Genomic DNA, 17,728 nt, shown 5'->3' with positions numbered 1-17,728 from the left:
AGGGGGACCAAAGTGCACACCTCCATAGGTGTGCATCCCCAAGGGTGTGCACGTACACATGTGTGCATCCCTAGAGTGAGGTGACGTGTGCATGTGCACACTTGAAACACATGTGCATGTGGACAAGTGCACATGTGCTCACTTTAAGCACAATAAAGTCCTAAACTTTTTTTTTTGCCTACGTCTGACTGCCTGACCCTTCCCAATCAAAGATTGTGGTTTGACCTAGACCCAAGGGAGGATCCAAAAAATTGAGGCTTTAGACTAGATGCCTTATAGGGAATTTGGAAACTAGGGTTTCCCCATTTTATGAATCAAAATGGGGCATGCATTGTGAGGCCACAACAAATAGCCCCAACAAAAGGGAAGAAATGATAAAAGACATTTCTTCATCAGCAAGCATTCTTCTGACATGTTTCAAATGACAACTAAATTCCAAAAATTTCGAGTACCTTTCAATTTCCTTGATATTTAGAACTTCAGAATCTTTATTCTTCAAGCTCAATGTGTGCTTAATGTATTCAACTCCTTTGACTTGTCAAGGTGTAATCTATCATGAGTATCTAGCAACTTGGAGAAAATCTTTTTCTCCATCGGTCCATTCATCAAAAATCCTTGTAAAGCCTATTTATCAATCACTTATATGACTAGATGAGAGAATCCATTCTGAGGGCTCTTGGTGAGTTATCAATTCTTTCCTTTTTGAATTGTTTGGTAATCTTCATTATCTTTCTTTATGGAGCTCGCATGTTTCCACTTGATTCTTCCTTGAAGTATTTTTGCATAAATAGGATAGCCCCTTTTGAATGCATATCCTCTTTTATTTGATTATCCTTTTGAATTGGCTGGGATCTTTAGATTTAACACCACATTTAATGAACTTTTCATTCTTTTGTACCCTGATCATGCTTAGACTATGTGGCCAAGGCATTGGTGTCATTTCCTAGATTTGTTCTTCAGTTTGATAAACCTTATGTTCATCTTTTAATTAACTTTTAGAAAACTCACATGCCAAATAGTAATCTTAACAGTCCTTTGAAGAGACCCTTTGTCTAAACTGGTAAGTTTTCAATTATCCCTCATTACTATCAACCTAGATTTGAAAAATACCTAGATAATCCAAATTTTAATTTGTGAAGTGTTGAGAGCTATCAAAGAGCTATCAATCTGCAATTCTAATCTTAAGACTAGAAGTCCTCTACAACTATAAGAAACACCTATTTTTAGTTGGTACAAGAAACAAAATCTTCTAAATGCTTTGATAAATAAATACCTCTTCCCCACGAGTACATTTTGGCAAATATGCAACTAAAAATGATCATATTCCACTATTTCTTTGTAATTTACAACTATAGGTAACTAAATAAGTGACTACTTTGGTCACCAAGTAAATCACAAGATCAACCAAACGTAAGTAACTAAATAAAGTACTAAATAAATGACTATATATGTGATTGGATAACCATTCACTAATAATTAGTCACCTAAACACAAACAACTAAATAAGTTATTAGATAATCAATCACTAATAATTAGTCATTTGCATTCCTCTATTAACTTTCTCTAATGTTTATCTATTAATGGATTAGGTTGATTTTATTTTCCATAACTCATTCAAGACCCTTCGTTCTTCTTTTTCTCATACAAATGGTGGTTTTGGTTTGCATCTTCTAGGACACAAGTCACTTTGCTAAATAGCTTTGGAGATTTTATGCACCATTTTAGGCTCTTTGATGATGATCAATATTAAAAACTGATTTATTTAGCTTTCCTCTAAAAGTTATATCAATAAATGGGTGTATTAATAATATTTTTTCCTTACTTCATCTCTCTTCTTATTATATTACTCATTTGGATTCTTAATCATTTATTAAAATAATAATAATTAAAATAATTAGTAGTTTATAGCCAGTAGATGTTAAAACCATAGTAAAAAGTATTGATAATTTATTATTAATTAAAAATATATTTAACATGTATAGACACAAAGAGATAGGGTAGCATTGAAAGAGATGGCTGGAGAGAGAGATTATTATGAATATATATTATATCTACATTATTGACACATTCTCTCCTCTTCTTATGCTCTCTCTCTATTTAAGAATTTGGGAACACTAGAATTGGTTTTTAAATTCTTTTTGTGGTCACCTTCTTTAGATCTTCTACTTAAAATTCTAAATTTTATTTGTTTAACATTCCTTTTGAATTACGTGGGAACAATTTTGGACATGCTAGGTAGATGCCCTCACACATTTCAGCCTATGGGTGTGGTGCCTATTTCTTTTAGATCCTTGTTGTGTGATTCTCAACAAGCCAACCTATTGAGCCTATTTTTCTTATATAGATTCCTAGGTCAGATTTTAGTTCTCACAATAATTTTATTCCACTACTAAACAAGAACAACATTTAAGACATTTTTCAAAGATAACAATAATATTTCATCTTAAACTTTTAGTTATTATAAATTATAAATTATATTACTTGTAAACAAGAGCCTTTAGAACAATGGTAACTTGTCTTAAATTAATATTTTTGGTAGTGTGATTGTTTGAAAATACACTTATTTGGCACAAGTACTAAGTACTAATTAATATTTTTAATTACTATTTTATCCAATTTGATTTCCCATTTGTATCACTACTGCTATGTATAAAAATATTTCTTAAAAGATAAAATAAATTTATTATTTTATGTATTAAATTATTCTTTAATCATTTTAATTATCACAGATTAAAAATTAAAAATAAGATTAAAAGACAAATTGCATATATTTTTAAAAAGGGGCAAAAGTCTAATGGTGGGAGGTAGGTTACTTTACCAAATTGACCACAACTTTGTAAAGCCAAATTGCCACCACAACATATATTTTAACAAAGGGGTAAAAGTCTAATAGTGCGAGGTAGGTTACTTTCCCAAATTGATCACAACTTTGTAAAGCCAAATTGCCACCACAAAGTGAAAATGACTACACTACTATATTGTTCCACTATTTGATAGTTTTTGAAAAATGATTTCTTTACCAATTTCATTAGAGAGTTCAAATGTGTGGCAGAGCTACAAAAGGCACAAAATTCATATGTAATGTACCTCATTTTCACCATATTAGGTATATTTTACTTTTTTCTACAATTATATTGCCATTATTTGCATATTTTCTTGACCCATTGAGAGGAAAATCTATGCAACAAGCTTAGTAATTAACAACTGAGATATGGGATTTATTCCTTTCTTTTTTCCATTGTAAATCTTTGTAGTTCCAATAGAATTACCTCTCTTGATAGAATGAATTATCTTGTGTACATTAAAAATTATGTTGTATGTAAGTGTGCTTCTAGATTATGAGTCATTAGTCATTTGTTTGGAAAAACCTATACCGTGATAGGTGCTACAAATTCCCCAAAACCTATTTTCCTTTCTTTATTCTCATCTTTGTTTATATAGGGTGAGAATGATTTTTTAAAAATCTAAATATTCTTTTTACATTCACCAAATTGAAAATGTTAGCCTATTAGTGTTTATCACCACACCTGTGCACACTCCCAACCTCTATAGAGAAGCTAGGGTCTAACATTACCATGAGAGGGATCTATAAATATGAAAATTATGATGAAAATGATGTACCTCAATGCACAAATAAAAAAATAGCATAGGGAAGGATGATGATATAGTGGGAGTGACACTTTTCACAAGCATCAACAAAGAGACCAAAAGTCACATAATTTGTGTGCTTCTCTTAGTTTGTTACAATTTTGGACTACTATGATTCTTCCCATTTTGATATTTTAAGTGTTAAAAAATTCATCTCTAGTACTTTATCTTGTCCAACTCCTTTCCTAGCTCTTCTTCCCTATTTGAATCAATTTTACATGTTATTATGATACCAAGACTTATGCAAAATGCCCTGATCTATCAAGAAAACTCTAGCTAGAGCTCAAAAAATGAGTATAAAATTTAAAACATCAATAATAAAATCAAAATAACTACACATTTGAAAACTATTTTATTTCTCACCTTAATTACATGTTTTATTCTCATGTACAATATTTTCTTGAGTTTGATTCCCAAAGACTTGGTTTGTTATCGATCAACTCTTCTAATAAATAAAAGCCCAACTCTAGAAAAGGTACCCCAAGTAATAATAGAGAGAAACTAGTGTAGTAGGCACAACAAGATTTTTTTACTAAAATTGGAATAATGCAATATTCAATCCAGATTTAATCGGGTTGTTTCCTAGTTGATTGTGTGATTTGTCAATTTTTTTGAACTGAAAAAGAAGATCAAATATTCTAGTCTATTAAAATGATATCCCAATGCATATAGAAGGGAATCATTAGTAATCGTTCACCTTTCAGCATTTGTTTCAAGAACTTTTTGTGTGGCATTTAACTATAATGAGATTGAGAGACCAAGTATGAGATGCTTCACCAGTGGACAATTTATCTTTTGCAACCCTTCCTATTACAACCAAATCATGAAGAAATTGTAGGAATGTAACAATTTCATGACCTAATAAACTTCACATTTGGCCTTTATTGAAAAAGGAAATATATGAAAGATTTGCAAATTGAATAGAATTGCACTTGACAAATTTGAGAGGTTAGCAACACAAATTATATAGATATGACCTCAAATTTCAGTGAAAAACTCACCACATGGTAGTAAAAAATGAAGGCATGTGTTTTCATCATCCTACTATAGAGAGATATACCTAAAGCTTCTCCAAAAAATAAGTGTCTTCTGATACATTATCTCTGATCACTTCAATGCCAAGTTTAGGCATCTTCTTTGCTAGCTCTTTGCATTCTTCTATATTAAGTTTGCAAGAAAACATCCACAAAAATTGCATAGATTCATAGTGATCCAAACCAGAGAAGAGGGAAAAATCACCAATGGACTATCTTTTATATCAAGTTTTTGAAGGCTTTTGCACCCCTTTGAGACATTCTTTAGACTTTGATTCACTTTTCCTAGCAAATGTTATTAATAAGATTTCTAATGTTTTACCATATGTTCCAATATACTCAAATGATTTGTCTATGAGAAGACCAAAAAATGCTAGCATTTTTAGGTATTTGTAATTCTTTATGATTTCCCAAAATCCATCATATATTGAATAACTAGTTACATGATTGGGTGTATGTCATCCCATGATACAAAGTTGAAATCTTATTAGTTTGGCACGATTTCTTGACACTATCATAATTGCCTCATTGGTTATTTTTTGACAAAATTAAAGAATGAACTAAAGATTTAGACATTCCAATGAAATCAAAACAAGGCCCAATTCTAATACACAACCTTTTCCATCTTCACATACAATGATGTAACCCCAATATCATTAAAGAATAAATCTAAATTTTGCACAAGATAAGTATTTCAGAATAACCAAGTTCTTCAGTAAAAAATATTCTCCAACTCTACCTTGCCTCTATAATGAAAAAAACATCTACTTATTACAATTTTGAAAATTACCATATTTGGTAGATTTTTGGGAAAAATAAAAATTTCCATTTTTGGTAATTTTTAAAAACTTATCCTATGAATCCCATTTTTTCCCAAGAAAAGCCCCCAACTAAGGCAAGATGAATTGCCAACTAATCAACGAAATCAAAGATATGATTTCAAATTTATTACAAAAACAAAATTCTAAAAAAATTGGAAAAAAAACACTGAAAGCCAATTTCGAAGGTCAAGATGAGTTTTTAGGATCTTGGAAAAATGTCAAAATGGCCACCTATCAAGCTAAGCTCCATCAAAAATCGAAATAACTCCTTCTACTGCAACTACCTATAAAATTTTAGCCAAAACCCACATCCAAGTTTTATGACCCCCATAAGTAAATGTCGACTAAAACCCACATCTAAGTCAATAGCCTTGACCCTTAGATGACCTTGCATCATACATCTATGGAAACACTCAAAGATCCCTCAAATTCATGCATGTTATTGCAACTTCTTCTAGATCACTATCTTCCATTGAATCCAGATCCCAAAGACATTGTGCTTTATGAAAATGATGGATGATTCATTCTAATTCAAATTTTTGAATAAGTGCATAGCTTATGTTTAGAGAATTCAAATTTGAGCACATTGGATAAACCATAGTCAAATATTCTAGCACAAGTTTATAGAATCTTGACAAGCATTAAATTTGAGAATGTTTGTTGAATTCTGCTAGAAGATTTTATGCATGTTCTGGAGATAACTCATATACAATTGATCTTGTTCCTCTATGAGTAATCTATGGTGTTATTAATATCAACAGTTGTGATTATACTTTAGAGATAGTTTTATTCAACTTAAGCTTCTTTAGGGATGGGCACCTTGTTACTAACCTTTCAAGCACATCAAAATTTACTGGAACATCTAAATAGTCAAAGATAAGAGATATTGAGGAGGTCATTTTCTTAGGAAAGGATTCCAACATCCTCTTCATTATCTACTAACTCAACCTCACTCAAATCTAGTTTAGTCAAATGCCTGCATTTTCTACCAATTGTAAAGGTGAAACTGTAGATCCTATTATAGCTACATCACTTACTAATTTTAGACTTTAGATCTATACATCAGTATCTCAAAATATTTGTAAGTATCGATTTGAAGAACATTTGCATATGAATCATCTATCACCAACACTACTTACACTTCTATAACTACCCTCTCTAATCACAGGTTCTACTTCACCACTAGTGAATGTCAACTCTAATGTAAGTTTCTCATCATGTATGAAATGTATGGTACACTAGAAATACAAAATACAAAACATCTATATTATTTTTAAATTTTAAATTTTAAATTGGGGAAAGGTTGCAAATATGTGATCTCAAGATGGTATTGAAGTGTCAAATCCTAGAATGACAAGTATCCACAAAATATAAAAAAATCTAGAAGCCTTTGGGATACAAAATAGAGCATCCTAATACAACCAAACTAGGGGAATTACCAGCCCTCCACAAGACAATAGTTGTTCCACAATTAAAAACAAATCCATCTTCCAAGATAGCTAGCATATATTATATCAAATTCATTGAGGTAATAATCAATAATATCAGTTAGACACCAATAATTTAAAGTTTTTAGAGCTTAATGTCTCCTCATATTAATATGGATACAAAATATAATTAAACTTCTAGTGTGTGTTTGAGTTTTTATCTTGAATCACATGTGATTCAAAGAGAAAAATAAAATTCTATAGTGGTCAAAGACTACAATGCCACCACTTCCTTGAAGTACTCCCTGAGATGTAAGTAAAGTCAAAAGTTTTATTGGGAGATGATTTTATTGAATTTTTTTGGAAAAGATTTGATAGTAATAAGTTCTCTATTATTTAGAATATAAATACTAATTAGTAGTGTTTTAATTCTTTCACTGTAATGTGGAATAATATTATTATTTCTATAAGGATGACCACTTTGAAGAAGCTTTGAAAGTTTGGAGTCTCTTAGAAGAATATACTATTGATCACAGCCTTAGGTCTACTACTATTCTTGGTGTTTGGGAGTGTGTCTTCACTAGAAGGCATAATTTGGGACTTCTTGATCATGTTTGGATTTTATCTATTGATCAAGCTTATTTTAATTGATATTTTGTGCAGTGTTTCATCTTTATCTTCATTATGTCTAATCAAGAATCAAACATTAGATATTTAACATCACAGCTGTAGTTTTAGAGGCTTTTCCATATTTGTTTATGATTTTAACTAAGCTTTAGTTCTTTAAACTTGATTTTAGACCACCTCATCTTTTGCAAGGTTTGCATGCATTATGAACATCTGGGTGTCTTTGATAAGATTTTCCATATTACAAGAGGAGGCATAACCAAGGCATCTCGTATTATTAGTATAAGTGAAGATATCTATGCAGGTATTTTTACAATTCCTTGAAATTATATCCACTATCTAGGGATGCTCCTTTTGATTCATTAAAATCAAATGCATGGATCATGTTCTAATTTTTCCTTTAATTTTATTTCTTTTATTGCAATGGTGTTCCTAATAGGGTCATCAATTTTTTCTCAATAGAGCTACTTGTATTGGAATGTACTAGAATCTTCTTGTTCCTTTAACATACTATCTCATGTTTGATGGATTTCCTTTCTATTATGTTTTGGTGCCAAATATAATTAATTTAGTCATTTGTTTTATCTTAAGTCTTTCTTTTATGAGGAAAAATGGATCTTTAAGGCTTTTATGCCAAGTGTTTTTCTAAATGCTACAAGAAGTTTGTATTCATCACAATGTCTTCTTAGGCACCAAATGACTCAAATGACTAAAGATATATATTTAACTTTTCCAATGATTTTAAAATGTTCAAATAACCTCTAATTACCCAAACCAACCAAAATAATCAACTTGCAAAGTCTCAAGTGCTAATCTTATAAGCAGATCCAATTTGCTGTCCCACTAGGGCTACTTCCCTAATTAGTGTTGTTGTAGCTATTTTTGCCTATTTTATCAATTTTTTTCCAAAAAAATTTTCAAAAAAAATTAGGGTTTTAGATACCCTTTTCATCCTACTAAAACATATCAAAAATTTAAATATGGTTGTTTTTTACCATACCCTAGTGTTCCACACTTGACACTATTTTTAAGGGTGAAATTGCTCACTTTTACAAAGAAGCCCTATGCAATACTTGTATGAAAACCTTATCAATATGAAAATTATTTTATTTTGATATTAAAAAAATGGTTTTCAAGTTTATTTGATCCTATACCTTTATTTAAAAGGCCAGTCACAAAACCCTCACATATATATGCCTAAAATTAGGGCTTTCTAGAAAAACCATTTCCCAACACTTCTAAAACTCATTGAAATTTATCTCACCTTATATTTGATATAAATATTAAACTTCAATCATAAAATAATCCTGTTGTTAAGGAAGATCTTTAGTTGTTATACCCTTAGCACAAATCTCATGCACTTTTCTCCACAAAAGTTAATGTACACCAAGAAATTCACTATTCGTGCATGTTATATTGTTAGGATCATATTTTACAAGTCAAATGGAGTCCAATATATGAGAATCAAATATGGGAATTCATATAATGGCTCTATGTTCCATAAAAAGCCTCAAAACGAAGAGAAATAATGTAATTTCCTTAGGTCTATCAGCACTGTTGTGAGAAATCTGATTGTACAAAACTAAATGATCATCCAAATGGTTTAAAATTATCTTAAATATCAAACTTCATTCATCCAAACTGATTTCTTAATTAGAGATATCAAAATAACATACAAGATCATAGGAAATTGCGTGAAATGAAATTGTTTATTGCCTTTTCTGTGATTTGTCTGTACAATGCTATCCTCCTCATTACATTGTCATGGAATGCTCTCAAAGGATTTTGAAAATGAATATCCAACTTCCCAAACCAGCCATACTAGTTTTTAGTTTATTATATTTCCTAATTACCCAATACCTACTCAAATCCTTAACTAGTTGTTACTATTCAAGTTTGAATTTGAATTTGAATTAGCTAACAATATATCTCCTAATCAATCCAAACACTTCAAATATATTTTTCAATAAATTTATTCGTATGAATTATGTTTCCTAATAACATTAATAATCCCCTTACATGACCTTATCCCCTTATATCCATATTTAGGTCCTATGGTCCCTTTAGGACCATATGAACGATTTACAAATATATTTGTTTTTTCATAAGGATAAACCATTATTGGCCTTAACAACTCCCAATTACCTCCTTGGTCTTCATATGCCTCATCCATGCTCTTCAAGGATAACTTTAAGAAACCTCACTTTGGAAAATGTATAAAATTGTGATAGATCCAACATTATTTAGGGGGAAAATTTAATTTTATTGGCAATTTTTTTTTCGTCATGTGATAATTTTGTAAAACTGTGGTGAATCTTTAATTATTTCAAAAATTCATGAAAAAAAGTTAAAATATATAGAAACCATAAATTTGTATCATACAAGATTCAAAAACCCTATTTAATGACCATTAGATGATCCTAAATCAACGGTCTAAATCCCATTTCGGACCAAAAACTTAATGTAAAACAAGTTTTAGAGAAAGTTTTTGAAATATTGACACTTGTTTATAGTATAATCTATTTCAAGCCAAAGATTAAAAGGATAAAAAATTCCTAAGAAAGTCTCCGAAATAGAGACACTTGTCAAATATATGTACTTTACCTAAAACTCGACTTAAACTTTTACCATAGATTGGTGAATGTGACCATCAATTAAGACATGCTTCAGAAATTGTAAAACATTTAATTTACCATGTGGAAAGATTAGATTCTATTGGTGAAGTCATCGTCACAATAAAAATGATTATGTATCATTATTGACAATTGATCTATTTAATACTAAATAGTATAATCAAAGTAAATTTCATGTTTATTATTATTTTTGAAAAAATATATGACATCCTTGATTTTATAGAAAAGTCTTTTGACAATATTTGGAATTTATAGAGATTCCTTTCATATTGTAGGTTTTTTGAATGTATTTTCCATTCACTCTAATATAACCAAAACTATCTATCCTTTTCACTAACTGATTAGAGCATTGGCTGAGTAAGATGCTAGCATACACTTACTCAAACTTGGAAAATTGTGGTAGCAAGTATGAACAATCCATTAAATAAAAAGAAACACTTATATATAACTACAAAAATGGTATAGATGTCCTAAAATGTGTAATGGACCATTAATTTAATACCATTATTCATACTTCATCTTCTTTAGATGACTCTTCATTGTTAGATTTTTGACATTAAAAAGATGCATTTGAAACTCTCTACCACAATTGCATTCCATAGTCCTAAACCAACCATTTTTTGGCTCTTACAAACAACACTATTCAAGATTCCTTCTTCATACTAGGAAAAATATAGGTGTATGTTCCATCCTTCAATATTAGTTCAACCTATTGATTACAAGCCTTGTAGATCCATTCACCCCATCACTAAGGTAGAAAGATTCAAATGTGTTCATTAAACTACCATCTAATTCATGCTTAGGAAGACCAATAGTAACCTAAATAAGTTTCTATTCTTTAGATTTCTAAATGTAATACAAAAACAAAATCAATTTTATCTTAGGTTATCCGTCATAATCAGTATAACACATGTAGTGATGTGTTAGAAGAAGAGGATTCTCAATTGTCCTTTATGAATGAAATCAAAATTTAAAGATATATCTCATATCTTCATAGAGAAAAAAGTTGTAAATGCAAATGATATAGTGATTTCATAAGTCACATATTGATAAGGAAGAGGCAACAATTTCAAAAATAACAATTCACTGGGCATTTTTGTCAAGAAATTATTTTTAGTGCATTACAACCATGTGCCTACTACTACATTGTCTTAATTATGTGTGCTCACAACTATTGTCAAGGTGTCAATCTTTGTTTCTCCATCTCTTTCTTTCTCTGTGTCATGCAATCATGTTGATAGTTTGAAGTGCAATGGTTCCAAAACATAGAATACAAAGAATCTAAAGCACAAAAGATGCTTAGAGAATGTTAATTCATATGATGTTACAAATTAATATATAACATGGTTCTTAATAATTATTTTAATGTTGTAGATGTTTTTTGATGGTTGTGATTATTTTTATATGTAAGCCTTATGACCAATGTGTTATGCTTAAGTTGGTTCCACTCAAAAACTACATGCTTGTTATATTTGATGTGTTACATCTTTTCTACCTTAGCAATAGTAGCTTACAACTCACCTTGGTTAGCTTTCTCATATTCCATGGTAAACATTAAAATAAAGTTACATAAAGTTGTTATAAGTGTCACTCAAAAATCATCTACCTTAGTGTCCTAACATTCCCAGTTAATACCCTACCTTAATTAGCTTGCACATCTTTTTGACATCACAAATCAAGATATAGTTGCATGCAGTTATGTGATAGGTGTCTATCCATGTCATTGGGTCAAGGGAACTATTGCAGCCTTGGCAATAAAAAACAAATACCAGCATTATGGCAAATCAATCATAGGCAGTCTCTACCTATTTGTCCATTTACTTTCCACTGCATCACAAGATCTCCATGCTGTTCAAGGATGAAATTATTTATTTGTATGTAAAAAATATTCTAAGTTCTCAAATGATCACATGCATGGTTATAACTTATCACTATCATGCATTTGTTCTCACTTTCCTAAAGGTGTGAATGGTGTACAAATATTTCACATCTTCCTAAACTGGTAAGTTGGCTAGATTGATCTTCATTTTTTTTGGTAAATTTGGTAATATGTGTCTCATATCTGAAATTTTGAATATAGGTGATTGAGCACTTTCTAATGATATGAAAAATTAGCATCAGAATGGTTTTTTTGGAATACTTTAGAATAACTTGGGGGGTGGTGAATAAGTTATCCAAGGTCTAGATGTATAAATAAAACTTTTCACAACTTAGTGAACCCGTAAAACATTCATATCCATGCATGCATCCATGAGATTATGCAATCACTAATACTTGTGGGTTACTATCATGTCAACTTGCAGAAATGTAAAGTATCAAAAATAACAGATTCATCAACACACTTAGCACAATGATTTACATGGAAACCCAATTTGGGAAAAACTACTAGTAACATGCTGCTCCTTTTCACTCTTCTAAAGTGATGCCCTGTGAAAGGCCCAACCCTATCAAAGGTTACAATACACATTGTTAAATGTGACTTGATTAAGCAATTTCAATCACCCTGTTAGAAGTGAGCCTTGTTAAAGGACTTTATGCCATTCACTTGGAATGCCACCTAGTTAAAGGATTTACAAATGACTGTTAGGTCAACTTCACTCCAAAGGATTTACCCTAGATTGATACAATTGCTAGAGTAGAGCTTTGATATGTTACAACTTACAACTTCTTTTGCAAATTACAGATCTCTTATTCAATCCTCAATTTTGCTTGGCCTTCATACTTTGTAGCTCTAACAGCTTGTTCACCCTTCAAGCATTCATCTCCTTAACCTTCTTGCTTAACATGCCATTGTAGATTATCCTCTTGGGTCATTTGATGAAGAAAAACCTTTGACTCCTTCTCTTCCTTAGGTTCTTGCACATGACAACTTTTGCTTCATGAGCAAACATTACTATAAATACAAAATTAGGATATTTTCCTACTTATTTTCCATCATCCAAATTAGGGTTTTGATGGATTAGGCAGGATACAATGTATCTACCCCATATCTTATATCTCTTCTAGAAACTTCTCCTAGAATCCATTTGAATTTGCCTTAAAAATGATTTACCTCAAATTTTGTGCCACCAACTCATCATCCTTATCTTCCACCTAGTTCACAAAATTCAAGAAAACAAACTTGTCGACTTAGATTCAGTGAATCTTTGATCTTTAAAATAATGCAACAACTTGGAATTATCAATATTCTGATGCTTGACACATACTCCATTGCTTGACATCCACTGTGAATTCACTTGGCATCAACTAAAGTTTATTGATGCTCGATATCAATTAAACTTTTCTTGACATCCACTAGAATTTTCTTTCACTTGACTCCAAATGACTTTCTACTTGGCTTGCACTGTCTTTGCTTGGCACCTACTATCCACTTAGTCAAGCTTGTCAGAAAAACTTTGTGTAGCTTGTTCTTCTAAAATTTCTTAGTGTAGCCAACATTTGTAACCTTAAGTAGATTATCAATATATCATGTCATCACTATCTTAACTGATCCTCATACTTCATTACATAATCATAACTCAACCTTTCCTCTAGGTGCTTTTGTTACATCTTATTGACCAATTCCTCTTCATCAATAAACTAAGTGATAGTACTTGAATCTTATAAGTAGTTGTCTTTCCAACAAATAGTAGGTTTGACATCAGTGAGAAAACAATGATTGAAACACATAGTCTTCTATAATAATCTCCCTCTTTCAATAACCTTTCTCAATAATGATCTTTTCAATCAGATCTCAACAATCTCCCTCTTTGGCATTGATGGCAAACCAATTGATCAACTAAGTCAATCAAATGATGAACAACTTGTTCAACCAAATTGACTAGGTTAAAATAGTAAGATAATACCAAAAAGAAAATAATTCCATGTATTAAAATCTCTCCCTCTTATGACTCCCTCTAAGTTCCTTCTTGTATCTCCCTCTTTCTAGGTAGATTAGGATTTTTCCCTCAACATTTATACTAGTTTAATTAGTAGAATATCTTCTTTTGTGACTAGTAAATCTCTCTCTCTTTTCTGACTCTCGATCAATATCTCCCTATTTGTTTTGACAACAATGTCAAAGACATATCATCTTTTCATCTTAAAGATGTAGATATAGGCTTTTGAAGTTACTTTAGTTTCTCCCTCTGTCACCTTGTTTGTGACTAATTTGAAGTTTTAGCTCTATGATAAGTTTAGGTAGTTCCTAAAGTAAGATCCTCTACATCAATTTGTAACATATGAACTGATATCAACTTTTTTGATGTAGGACACTACTCTTATTACTTAGATAACCTTTAATAGCGGTATCACCCTTAATTTACTTCTTAGATACTCATAAGCATCCTTAGGTAATGGTTTTGTGAAGATATCAGCAATTTTTTCTTTTTATTAATATATTCCATCTTCACCTCTTTATCTTGAACTAACTCTCTCAAGTAATGATACTTGATTGCAATGTGTTTTGTCTTTGTGTGCATCACTGGATTCTTTGATATATTGATAGTACTTGTATTATCACAATAAAGTATCACTAGTTCTATGATTTCTTCCTTCATTCCTTTAAGTAGTTACTTGATCCATACAATGTTTGTCCAATTTATAGTAGCAACAAAATATTTAGCTTCAGCAGTAGATTGTGAAGTACAACTCTATTTCTTGCTAATCCATGTAACTAGTCTCTTACCTAAGAAAAATCCTCCTACACTACTGCTCTTTTTGTCACTAATGTTTCTAGCCTAATCAACATCAGTGCAGCCTCTTAATTCAAACTTTTTATTTTTCTTGTAGTATAGAAAAAATTCTTCTATTCCTTTCAGATATCTCATTATTCTCTTCACAACAATTAAATGATTCTCCCTGGGATTAGCAAAGAATCTTGCAACTATCCCTATAGATAATGCAATGTCAGGTATGCTTGTACTACATATTGCAACTTGCCAATCATAGACCTGTACATGGTTTGGTTCACCTCAGTAGAATCATCATTCTTTAACAACTTACGTCCTATCATCATAGGTGTACTTACTGGTTTGGAATCCTCTAATCCAAAAGTTTTCAGTATCTCCTTGACATACTTTAACTAAGTGATGCATATACCATACTTCATCTGATATACTTGCAAACCCACAAAAAAAGTGCTTGTTTCAAACTATATAGAGCTTTATGTAGTCTACATACCATGTTATTATTATTCATATAAACAAAGCCTTCTAGTTGTTCTATGTAAACTTCTTCTTGTAATATTCCATTCAAAAATGCAAATTTAACATCCATCATATAAACTTTGAAACCTTTGTATGCAACATAAGCAAGTAAAGTTCTTACTCCTTCCAATCTAGCAACAGGGGAAAATGTCTCTCCATAGTCAATTCCTTCTTCTTGTGCATATCCCTTCCAAACTAATCTTTCTTTTTTTCTATTGGTCTCAGAATGGTTTTGACAATTGAGTGTCAACACACTTAACCAATTTTCATATAGAAGCCCAGTACACTATATGCCAAGCCATAGTATGTGCCGAGTTAGAATTCTAATAGGTATCGAGTGATCTTCAAGTGCTGAGTGAAGATCAAGTGCTGAGCATGATAGAGGTTCTGAGTGACTTCAGGTGCTGAGTGAACCATATAAGTTGAGTGATATGTAGGTGTAGAGTCATAGTTGATGTCGAGAAAGCTAGAATGCAACAGATGCCTAACAAACCAGAATCATACATGTGCCGAGCACTAGTAATCCAGTATGTGCCAAGTAACACAGAATCAACATATGAGTTTGTGCCTTCACAAACTCAGATGTAAATCAATTTTTGGGCCAACATAGAAGAATCTCAAAGGATAATAAAGATAAGAATGAATCTTTTATATTTCCTATGCAATTAGCATGCATCCAATAAGAAAAGTGCAAGGAATGAGTAAGAATTAAAGATTCAATATGGATTGTAGATCTATACCTAAACCTAAGTCTTTGATATCTTTAAAAGAAGGATGAAATCCCATTGTATGTGTGGATGAGAGCAGTGTAAGGGTAAACTATACTAAAATTTAGAGAGAAGTGTGAAAGACTTAGAGGAGTAGAGTAGCGTAGCAGTATTTAGTTGATCATAATAGAGCAAGAGCATTGAATAGATATCATATCTCAAAGGATCAAGATTTGAGAGAGCAGATCAAGTGCCCAAATTCAGCAATCAAGGATTGTAAGCTATTAGGTTTATTAGTGTAATACTCTCTAGCAATTGTATTAGAGGAAAAATCTTAGTTGATAGGTTAGTTTAACAGCTAGGTTTTAGATCCTTTGAAGAGGTGATAAAATCCTTTAACAGGGTGCCACTTCATGTAAAGTGTTTGTAAATCCTTTAAACAGGTCACTATTGATACAGTGTAAAGCCTTTAAAAAGGCAAGCCTTTAATAGGGTAGATCATCAAAAGTGGTCGAACCTTATTGTTGCAGTGATTTTGTGGGTATCATCTCCACCCCAGTTTTACCTTCTCATTTTGGAGGGTTTCTAGGTTACCAAATTTTTTGTTATGTGTTGTGATGCATGTGTTTACTTTATAGTTGTTTGATATGTTTACATGCATGAAGTTTATCTTCATTTAAAAGTTTTTAAGGTCAAAGAGTGATACTTATGATTCACCCCCCCTCTTAGAAGTATTCTTCCCATTTGATTATTCCAACAATTGGTATCAGAGCAAGGTTCTCACAAGGAAAAGCCTAATAGCTTAGAGAAAAGATATGAAGATAGAAGTCTTCAAACTTGGGAAGATTATAGAGAATCAAGTGATTTATGTACACCTCACCGTACACAACTTGGAGGAAGCCAGAGAAGAATTGAGAAAATCCTTAAAAAGAAGGAAGGATATAGCCATAGTTGAAAATGAGATACACTACAAGGAGATTGACACCACAAAAATGTTTGAAAATGGAGATTCCAAAGAGTTTGATGTAGCAATAGTATAATTGATGGAGAAGAATAGAGCTCAAGTAGAAGAAATTAGAATACTCAATCTTGAACAAGAATCACAAGCCATAATGCTTTGTGAAGTGACTGAACAGAAGAAAAGAGCCATTAAAGAAAAGGTTATGCTAGAAGATGACAAGAGAAATCTTACCAATAGAATGGAGGAGAAGACAATTGAGTTTGAAAGAATCTCAAACATGTAGCTAGACACCCTAAGCCAAATGATGAATGCACATCATGAGCTGAATATGAAGGACATTGAGATCTCTACATTAAAGATATAGAATGAACAACTATAGAATGATTTGAAAAGAGAGAAGGAAGTTGTAGAAAGTTTCAACAAAATTAATGAGCCATCAAGTACTTTGAGCAGCTATTAAAATCACCAAGGGCTAGTAATGATACTTCAAGACTTGATTACACCAGCACTGAACAAGGAGAATCATCCAAGTCTACAGAAGAAAGGGGTAACAAAGGTAAGAACACTAAACCTACTTGTCATTTATCTGGTAAAAAGGGACACACTACTGATGTATGTAGGAGAAAGAAGACCAATCAGCATGATAATCCAAAGAATGCAAGCTATTATCATAAGTGTAAGAAG

The 17,728-nt window shown here is 31.4% G+C and overlaps 1 pseudogene; it reads right to left on the bottom strand.

Moving 5' to 3' along the window:
• Nucleotides 1–4,645: 4,645 nt before the first annotated feature.
• Nucleotides 4,646–17,728, bottom strand: part of LOC149567670 (transport inhibitor response 1-like protein pseudogene) — an 82,637-nt pseudogene continuing 69,554 nt past the window's right edge.

This window comes from Cupressus sempervirens, chromosome 3 (assembly GCF_028749045.1).
Source record: "Cupressus sempervirens isolate cs-2001-9-10 chromosome 3, ASM2874904v1, whole genome shotgun sequence".
In the NCBI taxonomy this organism is placed as follows: Eukaryota; Viridiplantae; Streptophyta; class Pinopsida; order Cupressales; family Cupressaceae; genus Cupressus; species Cupressus sempervirens.
Note: the sequence above shows the minus strand (reverse complement) of the source record. Positions and strands in the feature narration are given on the sequence as shown.